The sequence below is a fragment of the Monodon monoceros genome, unplaced genomic scaffold (genome assembly GCF_005190385.1).
Source record: "Monodon monoceros isolate NGI ecotype Baffin Bay Population unplaced genomic scaffold, NGI_Narwhal_1 Super_Scaffold_3, whole genome shotgun sequence".
Lineage (NCBI taxonomy): Eukaryota > Metazoa > Chordata > Mammalia > Artiodactyla > Monodontidae > Monodon > Monodon monoceros.
In genome coordinates this window covers 38,806,452-38,831,226 of record NW_021703780.1, presented here as the reverse complement: position 1 = coordinate 38,831,226, position 24,775 = coordinate 38,806,452, and the positions used below count along the sequence as shown (strand labels likewise).

At 46.8% G+C, this 24,775-nt stretch overlaps 1 protein-coding gene and 1 non-coding gene across 3 annotated transcripts in view; both read left to right on the top strand.

Annotated features, from left to right (window-relative positions):
* The first annotated feature begins 1,704 nt into the window (after positions 1-1,704).
* PPARD (peroxisome proliferator activated receptor delta) overlaps positions 1,705-24,775 on the top strand; it is a 77,022-nt gene continuing 53,951 nt past the window's right edge. Inside the window, exons 1-2 of one of the 2 annotated variants that reach the window (XM_029242092.1) lie at positions 1,705-1,849; positions 5,448-5,532. The gene's annotated coding sequence lies outside the window, so the exon portion shown is untranslated. The remainder of the gene's footprint in view (positions 1,850-5,447; positions 5,533-24,775) is intronic. The other variant, XM_029242093.1, reaches the window with a different exon arrangement.
* On the top strand, positions 21,541-21,645 carry LOC114908211. Its single transcript, XR_003796902.1, has one exon. It is a non-coding gene; the product is annotated as a U6 spliceosomal RNA (small nuclear RNA).

Here is a 24,775-nt window from a genome sequence, read left to right as displayed (position 1 = left end):
GTACCGCAAAAATAAAAATAAAAAATAAAATAAAATATATGTACATATTTCTATATATCCGTTTAATATGAAAATGAAATGAGCTGAAAAATGTAGTATTTTAACAATGCTCCCAGAATTTCTTTCAGGGAAGGAGCTGTCTTTATTAGGGGAAATGAGACTTTTAGGGAGGAGAAAGTGAAATCTGTAAGGCATGAGTGTTGGCAGGAACTCTAGCAATGAAGAGATGTGCCTGGAAAGCGGGAAGGATTTGTTTTCTCTCTGGAGAGAATGGGATAGAGGAGAGAATGGTGGGGCAGGGAGGAGAGGTAGTAATTTGGGAAAAGACCAGGCTCTAAGGAGTGAACAGCCAGTCAGAAAACCTCAACGCCGCCAGTGCAGAAAGGACTTTAAAAAAATGTCAGCTGTGTGAGTTTAAACTGTTTGCAATGCATCACGTGACCCTTCCCAGGGCCCAGAGCATCATAACATCTATACCCATGAATGTTTTGTGTGGGAAGAAGTGTGGGCAGTCCTCAGGAAGGGCTGAGTTGCATCTCTACATTTCTGAACTGTGTGACTGCGACAGCCTGGCAGAAGCTGGAGCCTGGAGGCAGAGAGATTTAGGAGAATATAAATCCCTGAGAAATTTGCAGAAATCTTAGGGATGGCTTTGACTTCCACAACCCATTTTTTCTTCTATCTCAGAGGCAAGGAGGTTGACATCTGAATTACAAAAGTACTGCGCAGGGAATTCCCTGTCGGTCCAGTGGTTAGGACTCTGCCACTGCAGGGGTTATGGTCCCTGGTAGGGGAATTAAGATCCCCACATGCTGCAGCAAAGAAAAAAAAGTACTGCACATTCATTTCAAAAAGTAGAAAAAAAAGAAGCAGAAAGAAAAAGAAAGCACTCGTAGTTCTACTATCCAGATATCTAGGAGTGTAGGAGAGGGGGAGAGGTAATCTTTATTTTAAAGATGATGGAAAGGAGGAAGTTACCCATTGATCACACACCTATAGAGTCAAGTTTTGTTCATTGCCAGATGGCAAACCCATCTTCTTCTCCCATACTGCCCTCCAGCTGCTGGGTACCTTTTTATGGTATATCTGAAGGTTGGAATAACACGTCTCCTCCAGGTCCTAAAGACTTGGGTTAAGAAGCGAGAACAGAATTTTCTACAACAGTAAGGAGGGTGCTCCCCATTTAGGTGGGCAAGTGTATTAGATAAATAGGAAGATAGGTAAGAAATCCAGAACCATAAATTTCTAGTTGCAGAAGCCTCTTGAGGGAGCAAAGCCCTTTTGTGAAAATTACAGGGAGCACAGCCATTTCCAGTGGAATTTGGATATCCAGGTTCTAACCTCAGCATTGCTTCTCACTGCAAGTCACGCACCTTTTCTGGGACAGTTTCTTCACTGGAAGTTTGAGGAGACTGTACGAGATGATCTCTAAGTTCCCTTCCAGCTTTAAATTCTCTTTTGTGATACTTGCCAGACTTGCTTACTGGCCCTGGAGATTCCTCCCCAGCTCCTCCTTGAGCTGCTGCGCCCTCGTCCCGCACCAGAGGGCGCTGCAGGCGGGCCCGGGGCAGCGTGCTGGTGGGCGGAGTGGCAGAATCAGGGGCGACTCTAGGAGGCGCGGTGATTGGCCGCGGCCGGGGCGGAAGGGGGCGTGGAGAGGGGAGGGGAGGGGAGGAGCTGCGCGGTGACGTCACTCTTGTGGGGCGGGGCCAGGCGGCGCAGCGTGTGACGCCGCGGCCGCCGCGGCCGCCGCGGATCTGGGGATTAATGGGAAAAGTTTTGGCAGGAGCCGGAGGAGCCTACGGAGCCTGCGGGACGGCGGCGGTGGCGCGGAGGGCAGCCAGAACAGGTCAGCCCGGGTCCGGGGAAGCGGGTAGGCAAGCAGCGGAGGGAAGCAGCGGGCCCGGGCTGAGGCGGGCAACGCGGCTGGGGCGGAAGGCCCGGCGGGGAGTGGAGTGGGGAGAGTCGCAGGGGTCGGCTGACGGAGCGGCTGCCGCTTCCTGTCGCTCTGGCCCGGGCGGGTCGCGGTCGTCCGTTGCTCTCCTGGCACACCGCCCCGCTTCCCCTGCTCCCCCAGCCTTTGGACGCCTATCAATATTTGAGCCCGAACCACGGGCCTCCCCCCAACCCCCAGACTCTGTGCCCCCTTTTGGGCCTCGTGTCTCCGTCTCCTCCCACTTCTGTGTTCTGAGAGCCCCATCCCAGGCTCTAGGTCCTCTCCCACTACCCACCCTTGTCTCTGATCTCTTCTTTCATATCTTCTCTGGTGTCCCCAAATTCATTGCCCTCTCTACCCAGGGTCTCCTTGGAGATCTTCTCTGTCCCCCTCGTTATCCTTGTCTCCTGTCTTCGTCCTCCCATCCTTGACCTGTGTCTTCTCTCTCTTTTCCCATCCCTGTCCTCTCCTTCCCGCGTTGCCTGGCCCCTCTCAGTATCACCTCTCCCCACCATCTTCCTCGCGGTGTTACCGGGCTTTTTCAGCCCGTGCCTGCAATCCCTGTCTACCTAAGCCCCTCCTACCCAGGTTCCCCCCAGAAGCCCTGTTTTTGCCCCACTCTCTGATTTCTTTCCAATCAGCCATGCCCTCTGCATTCCTGTCATCCACCTCCCCTTCCTTCCCAGTTCCTTGCCTCTGCTTCTGGGAGAAGCATTAGCTGCAGACACTGCTTTCCCATGACCCGCAGTTGAGATACCTGTGGAGTGGGCGTGTGGGTGTTCAGCCCCTGATTGAAGTAAGGCGCTGAATGTCTGAGGTAAATAGCAGGTAATGTTTGGTGGGGTGTTGCATCAGGGATAATGTCCAATTTGTAGACCATTCTTCCAATCTCAGCTTTTGTACTTCCCCTTTATGGGTCTGTTGACTTCCAGGAACCTTTGAGGAGAGACCAGCCGCTGAATTGGGTGTATGCCAGGGGTAGCTGGAGGCCTCATCCAACTCTTTTCCCCTTCCAGGAAACAGGGCTTTGTGGCTTTACACTCTGGATATACTGTACACCTTTAAACCGTGATACCTCAGCCTATCTCTGCCCTGATTCCCACCCTCTACCCTATGCCCTATCTCAGAGAGCTAAGAGAAGTCTCCAGAATCTATGCCCCAGAGAATGCCTGTGGTCCTCAACCTATTCCTCTGTACTGGCTCCAGAACATTTTTTTTCCTGTTTGAGTTTTGAAATAGATTGCCAGCCTGATAGCCTTGGGGCTGGCAGGTAGCTGTTCCTTTTGTTATTGGTGACTCGAACCACCTGCTGATTTTTCCCTCACGCATCTCTGAATGTGTCTGGGGCTTCTGATGTCGATAACTGAGCAGGTTCTCTTGAAGGTTCTTCTCCCTCTGTTTTCCTTGGGAGCTTCATTTCCTGTGGCTCTAAGAGAGAGAGGCTGACACTGAAGTCCTGTTCCCTTTGCCCAGGCGTAGCCAGTCAGTATCTGCCTGGACAGGTTGTGGGGCTGCATTAGGAAGATGGTGTCAGGAACTTGAGTTGCTTCCAGTCACAGAGATCATCCTCTTTGTGGCTAGAGAACCCACCACCTTCACGGTGCTTCTGGATCTTTAACCTTCTTGCCAGACTGAAAGTTCTTTACAGATGCGTTCAGTTTGAGCTCCTTTATTTGGCGTTGGTCCCCTAGAGAGATCTTCAGGAAATAACATATCCTATATTTCTGCCCAATCTGATTTTGGAGGATTCTGAAAGCGTGACCCACTCTCAGTTCAGAAATGAAGGCCTGTTGTTTCACCGGGCTCCAGGTTTCTAGGTCTCCTCTTTTGAGGATCGTGCTCTCTGTCTTTGAGCCAGAATTGGACACAGAATTGGCAGCCTTCAGGAACTGTGGTGGAGAGCCAACTGAAACAACCAGACCAGACTTTAAAGTTTTGGAACCCTCTTGTGCACAGACCCTTTTCTGTGAAAGGAGTAGGGTCGTGGATGGCTGAGCCAGTGCCCTCTCCACTAACCCTCTGAGCCCTCTCCTAAGCAGCACTTGGGCGGTGGGGGGAGTAGGGCAGACTGGACCAAAAGGGGGTCCTTGTTCCAATGGAAAACATCCCTTTGCGGCTTTAATGGGTCATTCTGATGAAGTTGGGGTTGTGTATTTGGTGGTGATTTAGTCCAGCCTGTGGCTCCCCAGGACTTTACCTGACTCTTTGGAGCCGTTTGCTACTCCTCTGTCTGCTTACCCATTGATAGCGCTCTCTACTGAGGCAGCAGGTGAGAAGGGCTTGAGAGGACGTCAGGCCCAGTCCTTGGGGAGCAGCTTGTGCACCAGAAGCTCTGGCCAGATAGCTTCTCGCAGTTTGTCCACCACGTCATCTTCCGCGTGGGTAGTCATGATCATCGATTACCAAGTGCCCATTCGGTGACGTTGGCAGAGCTTGGGTCAGCCTGCCTCTCTTTTTCAAAGGGGTGGGCAGACAGGCCCCTGACATTATCCTACAGATGGTGTAGCCCATTAAGTCCTTAGTTTAACGAACTGCTCGTTTGTTTGGCTGCCTTTCTCCTTGCTTTCCTCCTCCTTTGGTGTGTGCCTCCACCCACTCAGGAAGAATTGCCCTCACTCAGCCTTCCAGCCTCACCTGTGGTCCCTCAGACCCCATCCCCCAGGGCCTGGTGAGAGGACAGCCATTGTTGGGCGCTGGCCTGGGAAGCTGGTAGGCCTCTTCTTTGGATAGAATGCAGATGTCCTGGCTGTTGTGCAAGCTGTCCTCAGGGCCCATGGCTCCTGGCATGTCCTGGGATGGTGCAGCTTCTCTCAGGAGGGGCTGGCCCTGTCGCTTCCAAAGGCTTCAGCTGTATTCTGTCACCAAATACAGAGGCCCACTCCTAGGGTGTTACCTGCGGACTGGGAAGCTAAACTACAGGCCCTCCTCTGTGCCTTTGGATCCAGAGGGAGGAGCCACTTGCAGCTGAGTTCTGTGGTGTCAGGAGAGCTAGGCACTTGCTTGAGCCTGGCAGGGAGGAAATGGCCCCTTGTATCAGGTTTCAGATATGTGGGTCTTCTTCCTTGGCATATGGTTCTTGGCCTTCACAGCTCAGAGGCTGGTGATTAGGGTGTGACTCCAGTGCCGTCTCTACTGGGCTTTGGTCAAAGAATCAAGCATGACTCAGGGCGTCTGCATTTAGGAGCTGCCACCTGTGGGGGGGTGTTGGGCTCTGGCTTCTTCTTCACCTTGCCAGCTCCTCCTGCCCCACGCTGATAGAATCAGCAAAGCTGGTGTCTGCTTACTTGGAAGTAAGCAGACTACTTCCAGGGTTGGGAAATATTTGCTGACTCAGGCTCAGAATCACAACATCTGGGGTGGTGGTGGGGGCAGGGGTGAGGGACAGAGGAGGAGCCAGCTTGCCTTAGGAGCACTCGCTGAGCCCTGATGTTTAATTATAATGTATCAGAGCTGCTTTTCTGACCCCTGGTGCCTCTCAGCTAAAGATGTTGGCTTTCTTTCTATCCCGCAGCATTGCGTGGTGTTTTGGGGTATGCACGTGGTACTCACGCAGTGGCTTCTGTTCACCAACAGATGAGGACAGATGCACCAAAGAGGTAATCCCATTTTCCTTACCCAGGGGCCTCTGACAACTGACGGACACATCTCAGATGAAATGGTTTCACTAGCGCTGAGTCCCAGATCCCAGGAGCCTGTCACTGCATCTGGTACTTGCACGTAGTGGGCACTTATTAAATAATTATTGATTCTATGGCTTATGTGGTTTTTTTTGAGGAGCATTAAGATTTTCACCTTTACACCCACCGAAACATAGACTCCATAAGGGCGGGGACTTATTTTGTTTCCTGTTGTGTCTAGGACAGTGTCTGGCACAGAGGAGATGCTAAGTATTTGTTGAATGAATAAATGTACAGGGGCTTCCCTGGTGGCGCAGTGGTTGAGAGTCCGCCTGCCGATGCAGGGGACATGGGTTCGTGCCCCGGTCCGGGAAGATCCCACATGCCGCGGAGTGGCTGGGCCTGTGAGCCATGGCCGCTGAGCCTGCGCGTCCGGAGCCTGTGCTCTGCAGCAGGACAGGCCACAGCAGTGAGAGGCCCACGTACCGCAAAATAAAAAAATAAAGAAAGAAGGAAAGAAATGTACAAACTTTCTTCTCTGCCCATATTATTTGGGTGCCAGGCCACAAAGATAGTGTCCATCTTTTTCTTTCATTTATATAACAAACGTTTTTGAGTGCCTGCTATGTGCCAGGTACATTACTAGGCACTTGGAAAATGATGACAGTGAAAAACCAGATTCTGTCCCTGTCTCATGGGTCTGTAGTTTGCTGGCATGTATGAGAAGGAGCTGGGCATGATACACGGAATTGTTTCTTCCATCTCTGCTGGGATATCGGGTCCTCACGAGAGTCAGAACAATGCTCTGTGCTTCGCATTGCTGTTTCCCTGTTTGCTCTCAGGATGCCTGGCAGGTTTTGTAAACTCTCAGAAGGGGAGCTCCAGGGAATTTGATGTTCGTTGTCCCAGCTATCTGGGAAACCAGGCCATGGTGGGGTCCCTGCTGGGGGCCAGGGGAAACGTGGGGCTCCTCTCTGATTTGTTTTAGTCTCTGAAGCTCAGTGGTTCTACTAGCTGTTTATGGGCTTCACTTCCCTTTCTCTGCCTTTAACACCCCGTGAGTTTTCCTGTTGCCAAACAGGGTGCTGAGCCCATGTGTCTGTCAGTCTGCGGGGGTCGGGTTGTTTGTGGATCTTGCAGGAAGGCCTGAGGCGGGGGCCCCTCCTGTTCTGAAACCCATACCAAGTTCTTTCCTCTGAAGGAAATGTGAAGGCGGAAGAAGGAGGGTTTGGGAGGCTTCTGAGGTTCTCTGAGAGGAGACGAGAGAGAAGTTCTCCCTGGGTAGGGAGAGCTGCTGCATTGACTCGGTTCGCTTTGTCGTTTGTTTGAGCAGCAGCTAGCCACAGTGGCACCTATTGTCCATGTCCAGGGTCGGTTGTCCTGTTCATCCCTTAGCTTTGAGCTCCCAGCCCCAGCTAGAAGTTTTCTTTCTTAGTTTCCACTGGCAAAGATGAGGCTATAGCTTTATCAGATTTTTTCAGTGTTAATCTCAAAAAACTGGTGTTGTCATCTTAGTCTTTCCCATCTGAGGCACTTTTGTGGGCCAGGTGCTGTGACAGATGGTTTCAGACGTAGTCCTTGGCTGTCCCCATGGCCCAAGTGAGTGAAACCTAGTTGGTGAGAGAAGATATATGCACAGAAAGATTTTTTAGACATTAGAGACTCAGTGGGTACTAAAAGCATGGTGCTGTACAAGGATACTCATTTATAGGCGCAAGTCATCCCTGAGGATTGGCTTTGTTCCTGAAGAAACTGGGTGTCAGATTGGCCACCTTGAAAGAAAGCTGGTTTATTTTGAAGTCAACTTTATGCTCTTAAAAACTGTTAAGGGGGCTTCCCTGGAGGCACAGTGGTTAAGCATCCACCTGCCAATGCAGGGGACACGGGTTCAAGCCCTGGTCCGGGAAGATGCCACATGCCACGGAGCAACAAAGCGGGTGTGCCACAACTACTGAGCCTGTGCTCTAGAGCCTGAGAGCCACAACTACTGAGCCCGCACGCCTAAAGCCCATGTTCTGCAACAAGAGAAGCCACTGCAATGAGAAGCCCGCTCACCACAACAAAGAGTAACCCCCACTCACCGCAAGTAGAGAAAGCCCGCACGCAGCAACGAAGACCCAACGCAGCCAAAAATAAAGAAATAAATAAATTTGTTTAAAAAAACTATAAAACAAAAAAATTGTTAAGGACCTCAAGAACTTTTGTTTACTGTATTAGAAATTAAAACTGAGGCAGTTTTAAAAATTACAAATTTATGAATTCATTTGATATAGTAATAAATCCATTACATTTATCATAAATGACATTTTTAATGAAAAATAGCTATTTTCCAAAACAAAAATGTTGAGAGGAGTGACATTGTTTTACACTTTTGCTAATGTCTGGTTTAATAGAAGAGAACTGGATTCTCATAACTGTTTCTGTGTTCAGTCTCTCTTTTTTTTTTTTTTTTTTTTTTTTGCGGTACACGGGCCTCTCCCGTTGTGGAGCACAGGCTCCGGACGCGCAGGCTCAGCGGCCATGGCTCACGGGCCCAGCCGCTCCGCAGCATGTGGGATCTTCCCAGACTGGGGCATGAACCCGTGTCCCCTGCATCGGCAGGTGGACTCTCAACCACTGCGCCACCAGGGAAGCCCTGTGTTCAGTCTCTTTAAGTACATTGTTTTAGCTGAAGGATATGAAGAAAATCTGGCTGCACACAGATATGTAATTGAGAAGGAGAGGGATATTTTAATAGCTTTTGCAGATAATTGTGGATATTTTTCTTTGTTACTGTACCAAAACTCGATGAGTGGTAGTTTCTTAAAGGTTACTTGGAATGTGGAGTCTGAAATCTTATCAACAAACTTTTCATACTTTGTGACATTATAATCCATTGGCCCATCTGGCACTTTGAATGGATCTTTTACTTTGAATTGGTCATTGGGAAATAATTGGTTTACTGAGTTATATAGATCTAAATGTTGACATGCTTCATTTTACAATGTCAGTAAATCATACTAAGACCACTGCTCTCATCAGAAAAACCTTCAAGTATTGGGAAGCTGTGAAGCTCACAACGGTGGATACAAGTTTTCCATAATTTGAATTTTCTCTTGAAAGCTTGCTTTTTATTGTTTGTAACATACTGTCAGTTTCTTTTCTTGAAGTGACAGTCTCACTTCATTCATTTCCAAGAGAAAGTTTGTCAAATACCCAATCTAAATAATCATAATTTATTTGTCTATTATTCTTTTCTTTCAAGTAAAAATGGTGTTTCATGAAAAAAATGGCTAGTTTAGCTTGCAACTCAAACAATTGCACAATTGCTTTTTCTTGAAACAATCATGGAACTCCTGTTTGTTTTGTTACATAGGATATTTAACAGACATGTACTCCTGGGACTTCCTTGGTGGTCCTGTGGTTAAGACTCTGGGCTTCCACTGCAGGGGGCACAGGTTTAATCCCTGGTTGGAAAACTAAGATCCCACATGCTGTGTGGCGTGGCCTGAAAAAAATAAATAAATAAAATAAAAGACATGTACTCAAGGGTCATGATTTAATAAAGTTAGTTTTTATTGGCTCATCTAGGACATTCTTAAGTGGAATTGGCACTTTATTATTTTTCATGATTCTGTGGGTTGACTGGGCTCAGCTGGGCAGTTCTCACTTGGGGTCTTTCATGTTGCTGTAGTCAAGTAGAGGCCAGGGCAGGAGTCATCTGAAGGCTCAGCTGGGCTGGTTGTCCACACTGGCTCCCTCACATGGCTGGCACTGATGCTGGCTGTTGACTAGGGTGCCCTACATGTGGCCTCTCCATGTGCCTTGTGCCTCTCACAGCATGGCAGCTGTTCTGAGCAGAAATATCCCAAGAGTGAGTGTATTGAGAGATCCAGGCATAAATAGAAAGGTTTCTTATGGCCTAATCTTGGAAGTCACACAATGTCACTTTGTGTTTTCTTGGTCATAGGACCGGCTCAGATTCAGTAGAGGGCTACATAAGGGTATGAACAACAAGAGGCATGGTTCACTGGGAGGGAGAGAGGCCTCCTTGGAGACCAGCTACTACTTCTTTTTAGCATCCCTTATGTGAGGTAACCTGGCCTGTATATGAATACTTCCAGGAGAAAAGTGTTTTCTCACAATTTCCATTCCTGGAAACCACTGTTAGGAAATTCCTAGTAGGTTGATAGAAGCCATTTAATGCCAGGTGAGGGAATTTGTACTCTGTGTTCTTTGGGCAGTGGGTAGCCGTTGATGGTTTTAGAGCAAGGAGTGATTATGTTAATAGTGCAAAAAGGTGGATTAAATGGAGAAAGAATGAAGGTAGAGAGGTTAGGTAGGAGATTACTGCAGTAGTCTAAGTATGAGGAAATTCTTCCTCATATATAATCTGAGTTCCTCTGGTTGCTGTTAAAATTAATTGATTTTGAACTGTCAGCCACACTGATTAAGTACCCAGAGCATGGGTGGAGTAACACACACACGCACGCACACACGCGTTATTTAGGGATGCTGATACACCAGAGGGCTCACAAAAATTAAAAGGTAACTAAATTTAGGTTTTATTGTCAAGACACATTAAAAAGTCAATCATAATTTATCCGATAAAAAGTAGGAAAAATAAAGCTTCATGTAACACCACTGACAGTGTTTCAAAAACACTTCAGTTTCAGTATCATAGACCATGAGGAAGTGAGGAGAAGAGTGAGAAGAAAGAGGGGGACAAATGAAAGGATGGTGGGGAGAGGGATAAAGAGGAGGAAAGAAGGGGATCGAGGGGGAAAACAGCAAAAAGAGTGATGGAGGATGAGGCTGGAGGAGCTGCTTGAGACCCGACAAAGCCTCCGCTCTCCGCGGGTCTCCAGACTTAGCGTGGGGCTGGCTGCTTCTGCGGTTCCCAGGGCCCTGGCTGCCGGGTTTTAGCACCTCGTCCTCCTGCCTTGTCTCTGTGACTCTTTGTGTCTCAAAAGATGCCTGGGGAAGCGCAGGAGCTGCGTTGGTGTTGGGCAGACCTGGGTGTCACTCTTAGCGCTCAGTGAGTGGGGTCATGACTTAGAGATCTAGGAACCTCGGTAAGTGCTGGTTTCATGGAGCCGAGGCTCTGGGGGTGCTGAGCTCAGGAGGAAGTGCCTTCCTGCACTGGTTCCCTCCCTGGTTGACACCGGGCCATGGCACTGGAAGCCCAGCCTGAGCACGGGAGTCTTAATCTGCTGCTCAACAGTTCCTGGGGTACCAGGCAGTGCGTTGCCCTTCTTTTTCTTTCAAGTCCCATCTGCAAAGCCTGACTTCTCCCGGGCCTTGGCGTCATCTCAGCAGCTCTCCCGAGACCATTACTGAATTATCCACAGCTCATAGCCACTCAGCTTCGAAAGAGTTCTCCCATAGGGAGGGTCCTGAAGGGAGAGGCTCCCAGGTGTTATGGGGAAACGACCTCATGTTTAAGTTCATTTCTGTATTATTATATTGATAGGTACCTAAAAACAGATTTTCGTTTCTTTCATTTGTAATCTGCTGTAACTCTTTGATCCTCGTCACTGCTTTTGGCACTTCCCTCATCCAAGAATTGTGACCTCAGCGGCGTGGAGTTTCTTGGTCACCGCTCTAATGGAAGTACAAGCCAGCTTTGCTCTCCCGGTGGCAGCAGGAGCCAGGCAGGCTGCCCTGCAGACACAGTCGTCTGCGGGCCCGCTCGCCTGATAAACAGGCTGTCCTTGAACTTGCCAGAACCCAGAGCTCACTGATCATTCCTTTTTCCAAACAAGCACGCAACCCAGATGGGTTCTCAGAACCCTCCACCCCGGGCAGGTCTCATGGGAAAAAGCTTACCTGCCATCCCTGAACCCGAGCTTGTTCGTCTGACCCACACCATTTCTTTGCAGCTTCCCCTCCTTAAAAGCCTTCAGGACAGTCCAGAGATCCTGCTGGGTTCCCCTTGACCCTCAGCATGTGCATCCTGGGATGAATTTCTGAGTGGTCCATTGGGGACATCAGGTTGGAGAAGAGAAAACTACCCTTCTCTTCTAAGGAGGCCCTCCAAGGACCAAAATGCTCAGTTGCATGAAAATAACTCCCCACTCCCTAGTTACAGCAAAAGAAAGACTCTGGCCCAGGACCTTGCTGAGACTCCCGATCTGACTCTTCTTTCCAGTGGACCAGAGGTCTGAACTGTGTTTCTCCCAAACTCTTGGTGCCTGTCTTTCGTGGTGATGGACTGGGTAGTGGCCCCCAAAGATATCCAGACCATAATCCCTGGATCCTGTGGATGCTGCCTTGTATGGCAAAATGGACTTTGCAGATGCAACTAAGTTAAGGAACTTGAGGTGGGGAGATTATCCTGGATTATCCTGGTGGGCCCTAAGTGCAATCACAATTGTCCTTTGAAGAGGGAGGCAAAGGGAGATCTGATACAGAAGAAGGCAGAGTGGCTACTGCAGCAAAGTCTGCTGGCTCTGAAGATGGGGGAAGAGGCCAAGGAATGCAAGGAATGCAGCTCTGTACGCTGGAAAAGGCAAGGATACAAGTGCTCCCCTAGAACCTCTGGAGGAAGTGCGGCCCTGCCAATACCTTGATTTTGGTCCAGTGAAACTAATTTTGGATTTTTGACCTTCAGAATTCTAAGAGGATAAATGTTTTGTTTTAAGCCACTAAGTTTGTGGTAATTTGTTACAGTGGCAACAGGAAACTACTACAGGGGTCATCCGTCTCCAAGCACAGGGGGTGACTTGGCTGATCCTTGTTCTTATATTAAGGCAGTCTTAGAGCATCCTTATCATGGCAGTTGGAGATTCTAGGTCAGACTTTCTGCGAACTAATATTTAAGACAATATGCTCTCTGGGGGAACCTTTTCGGGAGTTCTTGGGAGCAAAAGAGAAGGCCTCAGATAGCATCTGCTCCTTGCTTTTGGAGCTCCCCCACACCTTCACTCAGATGGTAATAGTTTCTTTCAGATTGTTGAGGATCCAGGATTAGCTTAAATCTGACTCCAATTCCATCTTTCTCTCCACTCTCCTTCCTTCCATTCATTCAGTGGGTATTTATTGGGTACCTCCTACATGCTAGGCTCTGTTCTAGGCACTAGGGATGTAGGAATGAACAAAGCAGATAAACAGATCTCCTGCTCTCATGGTAGTTGTGCTGGGGGAAGGGGAGGGAGCCAGAATTAAGTAAATAGCATGTCAGATGGTGAGAAATGCTGTATGGAAAAATAAAGTAGGAAAGAGGTCGTGGCAGTTTTATCTATTTATAAAAATTTTTATTTAGCTATTTTCATTTACTTTTGGCCGTGTTGGGTCTTCATTGCTGCGCGCAGGCTTACTCTAGTTGTGGTGAATGGGGGCTGCTCTTCGTTGTGGTGCGCGGACTTCTCATTGCGGTGGCTTCTCTTGTTGTCGCTCACAGGCTCTAGGCGTGCGGGCTTCAGTAGTTGTGGCGCACGGGCTTAGTTGCTCCGCGGCACGTGGCATCTTCCTGGACCCGGGCTTGAACCCGTGTCCCCTACATTGGCAGGCGAGTTCTTAACCACTGTGCCACCAGGGAAGTCCAGTGGCAGTTTTAAATAGAGGGCTTGAGGAAGGCCTCGCTGAGAAGGTTATATTTGAGCTGAAAGAGGAGAGTGAGCCACGTGTGGGAAGAATCTTAAGAGGCAGAGGGAAAGCAAGTGCAAAGGCCCTGAGGCAGGAACGTGGCTGGTGGGTTGGAGGAAGAGTCAGGAAGTCAGGTGGCTGGAGCAGTGAGGGAGGAAGAGAATGGGAGATGAGGTCAGAAACATGATTGGGGGCCAGATCGCCATTGACCCTGAAATACTGTAAAATCTCTCTACATGGCCCATCCTTCCTTCTTCCCTCCCTCCCTTGCTTCCTTTCTTCCTTCCTTCCTTGCCCTCTCCCTCCTTCCCTCCCTCCTCTCACCACCTTTCTGCCTTTATGTTTGTGTTCATCAGTTCCTTTCTGTAGAATGTTTATCACATGGTACCTATGGGGTATCAGCAGATAAACATAGGCAGCTTAAAACATTAGAGGAGGGGAAAAAAAGCACCCTCCTTTTTCTGATAATAAAAGCAGTTCCACTGTCAGTGCAGGTATGGAGCTGTGTGCCTAGAAAGACAGCTCTGGGGTGGTTTCTGGGGGTCCTCACTTCCCTCCCCCTCCTCCTCAGCCCCATGAGGATCTCAAGGCCTCAAGGCTGCCCCCGCCCCCCGCCCACCGTCTACCCAGTGTGGATCCCACCGTTGGCCACCTAGAATGCTTTCTTAACAGCCCCCTCGTCTCCCTGCCCTTCCCTGCCCAGAGCAGCACCACAGCCTGGCTTCATCCCTACACTCAGCCAGGTGCCTGGGGGCTGCCCAAGAAAGGAGGAGCACGTGACCGGTGCCACTGCACGTTTATGGCCGTCACCTAGGCTCCCAGCATTCATAGGCCCCCCCACGTCCCTGAGCCACTGATTCTCTCGTTCCTGGGAGTGGCCATTCCAAACCTCAGGACTCTTCCTCTTCTAGGTCCTCACAGTGTGGCTGGGATTTCTAAGAAACAGATTCCAAAAGGTCAAGTAAGTCCAGCTTGAAAAGTCACTCTCCCTGGATAGTGACCCCATGACAGTTCAGGTGCTCTGGCAAGCTTCCAAAATGACACTTTGTCAGCTTCACTGTCATCTAGGGGCCAGGTACAGATTGTCTCCATGGATTAAATCCTCCATGCCTGTGTCTCCAATTTTATAGTTAGTCCTAGGTGACTCTGTCCAGAGCTTGTTTTAAATAATGGCACCAAATAGATTGTCATTGAAAACATGAAAAATCTTTGGTAATAAACAAAATGACCAATAATAATTTCGATCTCCCAAGTGAAAATCACTAGGTAAATAAATCCCCAAACTGCAGACTGCATCCAATCAACATTGTATTAATCTAGCCCTGCTTATATTCTATTGTAGTGTGATTCCTGTGACTTCTTTTTGGCCTCTGAACACCCCAGTGTATTTACAGCACCTACTTACAGTTTGCCTTTCATAATCCTTGCAGTGTGTCACCTTTTAGAAAAGTATTTTGTCTGTTTTCTAGCCCATTCCCTGATCCAGGTAGCATGTCTGCACTCAGGCCCAGGCCTGCCTCTGTCCCCGGCAAGCCTAGGGTGGCCTTGTCCTCTGCACTACCAGGACCCTGTGTTTTGGACTCACTTTTCTATCTCCAGCCTGGCACCATGTAGATAACCACGGAGTACCTCTCACGAGCTGGTTCCAGCTCTCCCAGGGCTTCTGCCCATGTGCTGCTTCCTCTCTGCGGACTGAAGCCTGAACCTTGCCTTCCTTTCTGCTTCCTGCTTCCGTCTTGAGAAAGAACCAGTCCATCCATCCTGTGTTCTCTATGAGTCAGAGACCTTGCTGAGTCACAGGGGAGCAGCCTGCCTTTCACGGTCACGTCCTCAGTCCTGAGGGGTGTTCATTAGCCACCATCAAAGTTCTTCTCCCTAGAAACTGGCTCCTTGAGGGGCAAGTACCTTGCGCAGAGAGGCTCACCAAGCACTTGTTGGATGGAAGGGTGGTAGATGGCCAGCCTAAGTGGCCCTCTTCCCACAGAGTGGCCCTGGCACTATCCTACCCCAGAGCCGTCTGGGAAGTTGTTTAATGGGGAGCAGTCAGAAAGCTGATGTGTTCCCTCTAGGACCCCTTCCCCAGTTGTTGCCCCTCCCTTTGGTTGAGGCTCAGTGGAGACAACTGAGATTTTTGGCTTTGGCAGTTTTTCTCAATTGCCTCCTTCTCCCTGCTTCCTCCACTGGGGGTCTAGTAAGGCTCCCTTCTCACACTTCTCTCTGGCTTGGCACCTGCCATGGTATATTATGGTGGAGTTACTGCCTGCATGCTAGCCTCTGACATTGGACTGTGGCTTCTTCAGGAGCTGGGCTCACCTGTATCTATTCCCCTTTCCATCCCCAGCAGAAGTCAGTAGACACCAGTAGCTGAGTAGAATATGGCTCTCGTGTCTTGAATGCACTATGCTAATCACTTTACATGCATCACTTTGTTTAATCCACACACCCTGAGAGGTAGGAATCATAGTACCCCTTCCACAGATGAGAATGCTAAGGCCCAGACTGGTTAGGAAAGTTGCCTGAAGCTGCACAGCTAATACGTGACAGAGCTAAGATTTGAACCCAGGTGAGTGAAGCCCGCTTCTTTGATCGCCATATAGCAGGGCCTCCCCACAAAGGGGTGGCTGGCCGACTCCAATTCTTCCAGCTTCCAAAGTACCTGCCTGACTGGCCAGACTAACGTTGGCTTCAGAGAACACTCCCTGTTTTCAAGCACAGCGGAGTCTCTTGTTGGCCACTGGGCAGAAGCAAAGTGTTGGCAGGCTTTGGGACCCCCTGCAGAGCCTCATTCCAGGTCAGCGGGCAGAGGAGGCCCTGAGCATGACTGTGCTTAGTGGCTCCCTGGATCTGCTCCAAGGCAGTGAGCAAACTCCCTAGAACCGTAAGAAATAACCAGCCAACTGGTGGGCCAGGCATGTAGGGTTAGAGGGACTTGTAGGAGCAGAAAACAATCACTGCTCCAAGTGATTAATCAGCCCGCTTCCAGCCTGGTGAAGGGAGAGGAGAAAGAGAAGATGGCCCAGGTGTGCACATATGGAGAGAAGGGGGGAAGGGAAATTGCCTTTATTCAGATTCTCCCTTGGGCCAGGCATTACCCCATGGAGGAGCTCACTCGCCCTCACACCAGCCTGCAAGATGTGGGTATTGGATGAGGAGGTATAGGATCAGAGTTGAACAATTTGCTCAAGTCACACAACTGACAAATGATGGAGCTGGGGTTGAGCCCTTTGGAGCCCTTGTTCTTCTCAATTCAATGACTGTGCTCTCCCTGCTCATGTCCCCTTAGCCTGGGCTTTCCAGGCGTGTACGAACGGGTGCAAGTAGGCATCCTCAGGCTGTGAGCAGAGGCAGTAGGAGAGTCGGGGCTCTTGGCACCTGTCCTGTTCAGACGGGCCCTACCTAGACCAGCAGGACTTACTGGGCTGAAACCAGCAGTGGCATTACTTTTTTCTTCTTTCTTGTACCTTGTCATCCCTGCGTTATTTTTGGAGAGCTGTATTTATTTCTGCTCCCACTTCCTCACTGGAGGCAGGGGTTGGGGTGCAGAGAAGGTATTGGGAATCAGAAGAGGTAAGCATAAGGGACATCTCAGTGGGGGCCTTGCCTGGGCTCTGGGGGCGGTTAGGGCCTCTCCTCCGCCCAGCTGTAGGCGCAGGGGCCCTGTGCCAGGATTGTGGAGACCTGGGAAACTCTCTTTTCTGGGATGTGGATCTGGCGCTTGAGCACAAGAATTTCCCTGTGTGTGGTTTTTAATTTATTTTAAAATGTTTTAATTATATAAATAATAGTTATTCATTATAGACAGTTGGAAAATACAGATAAGCCCTGAGAAGAAAATAAGTCATACGCCCAAGCACCTGAGGTCAATTAATCCACGACAAAGGAGGCAAGAATGTACAGTGGAGCAGAGACAATCTCTTCAACAAGCAGTGTTGGGAAAACCGGACAGCCACGTGTAAAACAATGAGATTAGAACATTCACTCACACCATATACAAAAATAAACTCAAAATGGTTTAAGGACCTAAATGTAAGACCTGAAATCATAAAACATATAGAAGAGAACATAGGCAGAATACACTTTGACATCAATCATACCAGTATGTTTTTGGAATAGTCTCCTAAGACAAAAAAAAAAAATAATAATAAAAGCAAGAATAAACAAACAGGGCCTAATTAAACAGCAGAGGAAACCATCAACAAAACGAAAATATAACCTATGGAATGGGAGAAAATATTTGCAAATGATATGACTGACAAGGGTTAATACCCAGAATATATAAACAGCACGTACACCTCAATATCAAAAAACAAACAACCCAATCAAAAAATGGGCAGAAGACCTGAATAGACATTTTTCTAAAGAAGACATACAGATGGCTAACAGGCACATGAGAAGATGCTCAACATCACTGATTATTAGAGAAATGCAAATCAAACTACAGTGAGATGTCACCTCACGCCTGTCAGAATGGCTATCATTAAAAAGTCTACAAATAACAAATGTTGGAGAGGAGGTGGAGAAAAGGGAATCTTCCTACACTGTTGGTGGGAGTGTAGATTGGTGCAGCCACTGTGGAAAACAGTATGGAGGTTCCTCAAGAAACTAAATATAGAACTACCACATGATCCAGCAATTCCACTCCTGAGACTATATCCAGAAAAGACAAAAGCACTAATTCAAAAAGATACATGCACCTCAATATTCATAGCAGCGTTGTTTACAATAGCCAAAACATGGAAGTACCCATCAACAGAGACATAAGTGCCCATCAGCAGACAAATGGATTAAGAAGAATGGTATACATTTACAATGGAATATTACCCAGCCATAAAAAAGAATGAAATTCTTCCATTTGGAGCAATGTGGATGGACCTAGAGAATCTTATACTTCGTGAAATAAGTCAGACAGAGAAAGACAGATACTGTGGGACATAACTTATGTTTGGAATCTGAAAAATAATACAAATGAATGTATATGCAGAACAGAAACAGACTCACAGATATAGAAGACAAATTTGTAGTTACCAAATGGAAGAAGGAAGGGAGGAAGGACAAATTAGGGGTATGGGACTAAAAGATACAAACTACTGTGTATAAAATAGATAAGCAACAAGGGTATATTGTATAGCATGGGGAATTATAGCCATTATCTTGTAATAAATGATAATGGAATATAATCTGTAAAAATACTGAATCACTGTGCTGTACACACAAAACTAGTATAATATTGTAAATCAACTATACTTCAATTAAAATAAATTTTAAAAGTCATACATAGGGAATTCCCTGGCAGTCCAGTGGTTAGGACTCGGCGCTTTCACTGCCATGGCATGGGCTCAGTCCCTGGTCGGGAAACTAAGATCCTGCAAGCCACGTGGCATGGCCAAAAAAAAAAAAAAAAAAAATCATACGTAATCAATGCCATCTATAAGCGACTGCTATAAATTTTTTAATCTCTGTTCATTCATTCATTTATCTATCAATTGATTATTATTTTTGGATGAAGAATGTGGATAACGATCTCACAAGCCAAGGACTGAATTCTTTTAGATTTTACTATGACTGTGTATACCTATTCTTTTTTCTTTCAAAAATGGTATATTTTTTAGTTTTGTGACCTGCCTTTCCCATTTTTCAGGTGGTTTCATTATGTCTCTGTTTACTCTCTGACCTTCCTTGCCTTTTGTGAGTGAGCAAAGAAAGGCATTTTGCCCAAAGGGAGGCATTTGGGAAGAGCCATCTGGTTATTTCTTGGTGTAGTTGCTTAAAGCGTGGACGGCAGAGAGGTGCATGAAGTGTGTGTCTGCCTCTCCCCATCCATGTTTCTCGCTACCTATCTTCCATCTGCTCTCCCTACCCACCCCTCTGCCTTTTTTTTCCTTCCATACAAACCCAGGAAAGGATACTGCCTCCAGTCTGCAGGTTTCTTTTCATGGCTTTTAGAGAAAAACCTCTCAGGAGCTCAGAAAAAAAGGTACACAGAGTGGAGACGGGAAAGGTCGTGCCTAAGCTGGGGTGGGGTCTTGGGAAGAGTGACCAAGAGGAGGGCCCAGGTCCTGACTCTGTCTTGAAGCAGTGAGAAGAAACTGGGTGTTAGGTTTGGGGGGGATAGCAGGTGGCTGTGGGGCCTTCTTGCAGAGACAGCGACCAAGATGACCAGGAGGAGGCCTGGAGATTATATAAGGGGCCCGGATAAAGGCCGGAAATAGGGGACAAGGAATTGTGTCTTGACAGGACACTCTTCTCCACCCAGGCCCTGCTCTTTCCATGAACCTCTGCTGGTCTGCTTTCCCTACCTGGCCATGGCCAGGCCAGGTGGTTTGACAGGTCTGGCAGACCCAGCCACCATGCCCTACTGACACCTCTGTGCCAGCAGCTGCTCCGTGGCCCCTCCCTGGCCAGTAGGTAGGGATCTGCGCATGTAGTCAGGCATGGGGAAGATGTTCCCATCATCCTCAGAATTGGCGGCTCAGATTCCATTCTAGAAAAACAGCTCAGAGCCAGGGAGAAAATGGAAGCTGGGGTGGTCTGGGAGGAACAAGCGATGCCTCCCCTTTACTTCTTACTGAATAAATGGGGTCTCTGGCCGTAGGTGAGGAGAAGGCCTCTGAGCCCTGAGGATGAGTGAAACTTGGCATCTCAGCTTTTTTCTGGGCTACTCTGGTCTGCACGCAGGCTGGTGTTTCATGGCGGGGCCAGGAATCCATGCTTATGAACAGGATGATTTCCATAAGCTGTGTGTTCCTCACTGGGTCATACTTGTTTTCCTGTGGATCCCAGTCCTGGTGAGACCCGGCAGCCACCCGCTGGGCTGCAGAGCAGGGTAGCTTCCTGTGGGGCCCCTCGAAGCCTGCACTGCTCCTCTCCCTTCCTCCACTCCTGAGCTATAATTAAGTTCCTATATGAAACCGTATCCCTCAGCTGACACACACTTGTAACCGCAGTCCTGGTCACTGGGCAGCTCCCCTGGGGTGACTCCAGGGTCTGGTGTCTCAGCCTCCAGACAGTCTTGGGTAGGTCTGAGTAGGTGGTGGGAACCCACCAGGAGAGGCGTGGGTCCAGTGAGGCAGGAGCAGGCCTTGCCCAAGAGGCAGAAAGTGGGGAGTCAAGGGGGAGATGAACGGCTGGTGAGCAGCCAGAGTGCAGCGCACACAGAGGTGGAGGCCAGGACAGGCAGCCTTGCAGGGCAGGAGGGCATGGACAGGGCCAAGGTTCTGAGTCACCAAGCCACGAGGCAGAATGTAATCAATCTGTTTTATTTTATACTCTGCATATTTCTGTAGTATTGTAAAATTAAGATATACTTCCCATAATGTAAAATTCACCACTTTAAGGTATACACTTCAGGTTTTCGGTAGATGTACCGTGTTGTACAATCATTGCCACTGTCTAATTCCATAACATTTTCATCACCCCCAAACAAACCCTGTACCTATTAGTACTTAGTCCTAATACCATCTTCCCCTCATTGATTCCCTGGCAACCACTAATCTACTATCCTCTGTGGATTTCCCTATTTTGGACATTTCCTATAAATGGAATCATACAATATGTGGTCTTTTGTATCTGGCTTCTTTCACTTAACATAATGTTTTCAAGGTTCATCCATGCTGTAACATGTAGTGGTACTTCATTCCTTTTTATGGCTGAATAATATTCCTTTGTATCATCTGGGCTCTTTCCATTTTTTTGGCTTCTATGGACACTCATTTACAGACTCTTGTGTAGACATATACTTTAAGTTCTTTTGGGATTATACATAGGAGTAGAATTGCAGGGTCATGGTAACTTTCTGTTTAATATTTTGAGGAACTACCAAACTGTTTTCCAAAGTGCCTGCATCATGCCCTCACTCACTTATTGTTTGTTTGTTTGTTTATGTATTATGTTTATTGGCTATTTATTTTTAATTATAAAATATATATAACATAAAATTTGCCATTTTAACCTTTTTTTTTTTGCGGTACGTGGGCCTCTCACTTGTGGCCTCTCCCGTTGCGGAGCACAGGCTCCGGATGTGCAGGCTCAGCGGCCATGGCTCACGGGCCCAGCCACTCCGCGGCATGTGGGATCTTCCCGGACCGGGGCACGAACCCGTGTCCCCTGCATCGGCAGGTGGACTCTCACCACTGTGCCACCAGGGAAGCCCTAACCATTTTTTAAATGTACATTTCAGTGGCATTAAGTACCCTCACATTGTTGTACAGCCATCACCACATCCATCTCCAGAACGTTTTTTCTTCTTGCAAAACTGGGAATTCCCTGGTGGTCCAGTGGTTAGGACTCTGTGCTTTCAATGCCAGGGGCCCGGGTTCAGTCCCTGGTTGGGTAACTAAGATCCTGCAAGCCACGTTGTGCAGCCAAAAAAAAAAAGAGAAAAGAAAAAAAAAGACCATCTTGCAAAACTGAAACCGTACCCATGCCTGCTTCGGCAGCACATACACTAAAATTGGAATGATACAGAGAAGATTAGCATGGCCCCTGCGCAAGGATGACACGCAAATCCATGAAGCGTTCCATATTTTTAAGATGATACAAACGGAGAGATATTACCATGTTTTTGGATTGGAAGAATCAACATTGTGAAAATGACTATACTACCCAAAGCAATCTACAGATTCAATGCAATCCTTATCAAACTACCAATGGCATTTTTCACAGAACTAGAACAAAAAATTTCAGAATTTGTATGGAAACACAAAAGACCCAAATAGCCAAAGCAATCTTGAGAAAGAAAAACGGAACTGGAGGAATCAGGCTCCCTGACTTCAGACTATACTACAAAGCTACAGTAGTCAAGACAGTGTGGTGCTGGCACAAGGGCAGAAATATAGATCAATGGAATGGGATAGAAAGCCCAGAGATGGACCCACACACATATGGTCACTTTATCTTTGATAAAGGAGATAAGAATATACAATGGAGGAAGGACAGCCTCTTCAATAAGTGGTGCTGGGAAAATTGGACAGGTGTATGCAAAAGAATGAAATTAGCACACTCCCTAACACCATACCCAAACATAAACTGGAAATTGATTAAAGATCTAAATGTAAGGCCAGACACTATAAAACTCTTAGAGGAAAGCATAGGCAGAACACTCTATGACATAAATCACAGCAATATCCTTTTTGACCCACCTCCTAGAGAAATGGAAATAAAAACAAAAATAAACAAATGGGACCTAATGAAACTTAAAAGCTTTTGCACAGCAAAGGAAACCATAAACAAGACAAGAGGACAGCCCTCAGAATGGGAGAAAATATTTGCAAATGAAGCAACTGGCAGGGGGTTGGTCTCCAAAATATACAAGCAGCTCATGCAGCTCAATATCAAAAAAACAAACAACCCAATCCAAAGATGGGCAGGGGACCTGGATAGACATTTCTCCAAAGAAGATATACAGATTGCCAGCAAACACATGAGGGGATGCTCGACATTACTGATCATTGGAGAGATGCAAATCAAAACTACAATGCGGTGTCACACCTCACACTGGTCAGAATGGCCATCATCAAAAAATCTGCAAACAATAAAAGCTAGAGAGGGTGTGGAGAAAAGGGAACCCTCTTGCACTGTTGGTGGGAATGTAAATTGATGTGGCCACTGTGGAGAACAGTGTAGAGGTTCCTTAAAAATCTGAAAAAAAACTACCACATGACCCAGCAATCCCACTACTGGGCATATACCCTGAGAAAACTATAATTCAGAAAGAGACATGTACCACAGTGTTCATTGCAGCACTATTTACGGTGGCAGGGACATAGAAGCAACCTAAGTGTCCATCAACAGATGAATGGATGAAGAAGATGTGACACATATATACAATGGAATATTACTCAGCCTTAAAAAGAAACGAAATTGAGTTATTTGTAGTGAGGTGGATGGACCTAGAGTCTGTCATACAGAGTGAAGTAAGTCAGAAAGAGAAAAACAAATACCGTATGCTAACGCATATATATGGAATGTAAAAAAAAAAAAGGTTCTGAAGAACCTAGGGGCAGGACAGGAATAAAGACGCAGACGTAGAGAATGGACTTGAGGACACAGGGAGCGGGAAGGGTAAGCTGGGACGAAGTGAGAGAGTGGCATTGACATGTATACTCTACCAAATGTAAAGTAGATAGCTAATGGGAAGCAGCCACATAGCACAGGGAGACAGCTTGGTGCTTTGTGTCCACCTACAGGGGTGGGATAGGGAGGGTGGGAGGGAGATGCAAGAGGGAGGGGATATGGGGATATATGTATACGTATAGCTGATTCACTTTATTACACAGCAGAAACTAACACAACATTGTAAAGCAATTATACTCCAATAAAGATGTTAAAAAAATAACAAAAAATATAATAAAGTTACTTAGGTCAGTTCCTTATACCTTTAACCACTTCAGTGAAGTGGTTCAATATATTTGTTGTACACAATTGATTCTTTTATCATATTCTGTCTTTAATCCTGGGATTCCCATATGGCCATTTAAAAAAAATTATACATTAAGGTTTACTCTTTGTGTTGTACATTTAAATGGGGTTTAAAAAAGGCATAATGCCATGGATCCAGAGTTATAGTTTCATACATTTAGTTCCATTACCTTAAAAATTCCCTTGTGCTTCAATTATTCAACAACCCCCACCCCTCGTTCCTAGTTTTGCCTTTTTCAGAATGTCATATAATTGGAATCATACAATGTGTAGCCTTTGCGGACGAAATTCCTTAACTTAGCGATATGCATTTAAGATTCTTCCATGTCTCTTCCTGGCTGACAGCTCATTTTAAAAAAATTACTGAACAATATTCTTTTGTGGGTATGTGCCACATTTTGTGTATCCATTTACTTCTTAAGGATATCTTGGTTGCTTCCTGTTTTGGGCCGTTGTGAATGGAGCTGCAATGAACATTCACAAGAAGGTTTTTTTCTGGACATAAGTTTTCAAGTCTAGGTGAACTTAGATAGACACATGACTGTGGATCATATGATAAGACGATTTTTAATTTTGTAAGAAACTGACAGGCTGTCTTCCTAAGTGGCTGTATCATCTGCATTTTTACCGGAAAGGAGTAAGAGTTCCTGTTGTTCCACATCTCACCAGCATTTGGCTGTTAATGTTTTGTGTTTTAGACATTCTAAATATATGTTTAGTAGAATCTTGCTGTTGTCTTGGTTTGCAGTTCCCTGATGACAAGTGATGTTGAGCATTTTCTCGGATGATTATTTGGCATACGTAAATCTTTGGTCTGTTCAGATCTTACGCTCATTTTTCAAGTGGCTTATATATTTTATTATTGTTCAGTTAAATATTTTTTGTGTATTTTTGATATAAATCCTTAGATACGTATTTTGCAGATGTTTCTACCAGTCTGTGGCCTACCTTTTCATTCTCTTAACTGAGCCTTTTACAGAGCAGAAGTTTTTTTAATTTAGTAAAGTCTAGTTCATCAGATTATTTTCATGGATTGTGCTCTTGATATTATATTTAAAATCTCATCGCCTCACCCCAGGAGATGGTGATTTTTCTCCTGTTTTATATTTAAGTTTATGTTACATTTTAAGTTAACTTTTGCATAAGGTCTAGGCTTTTATATGTTTATATGTATACATATATGTATGTATATGTGTGTGTGTGTGTGTGTGTATGTGTATATATATATATATATATATAT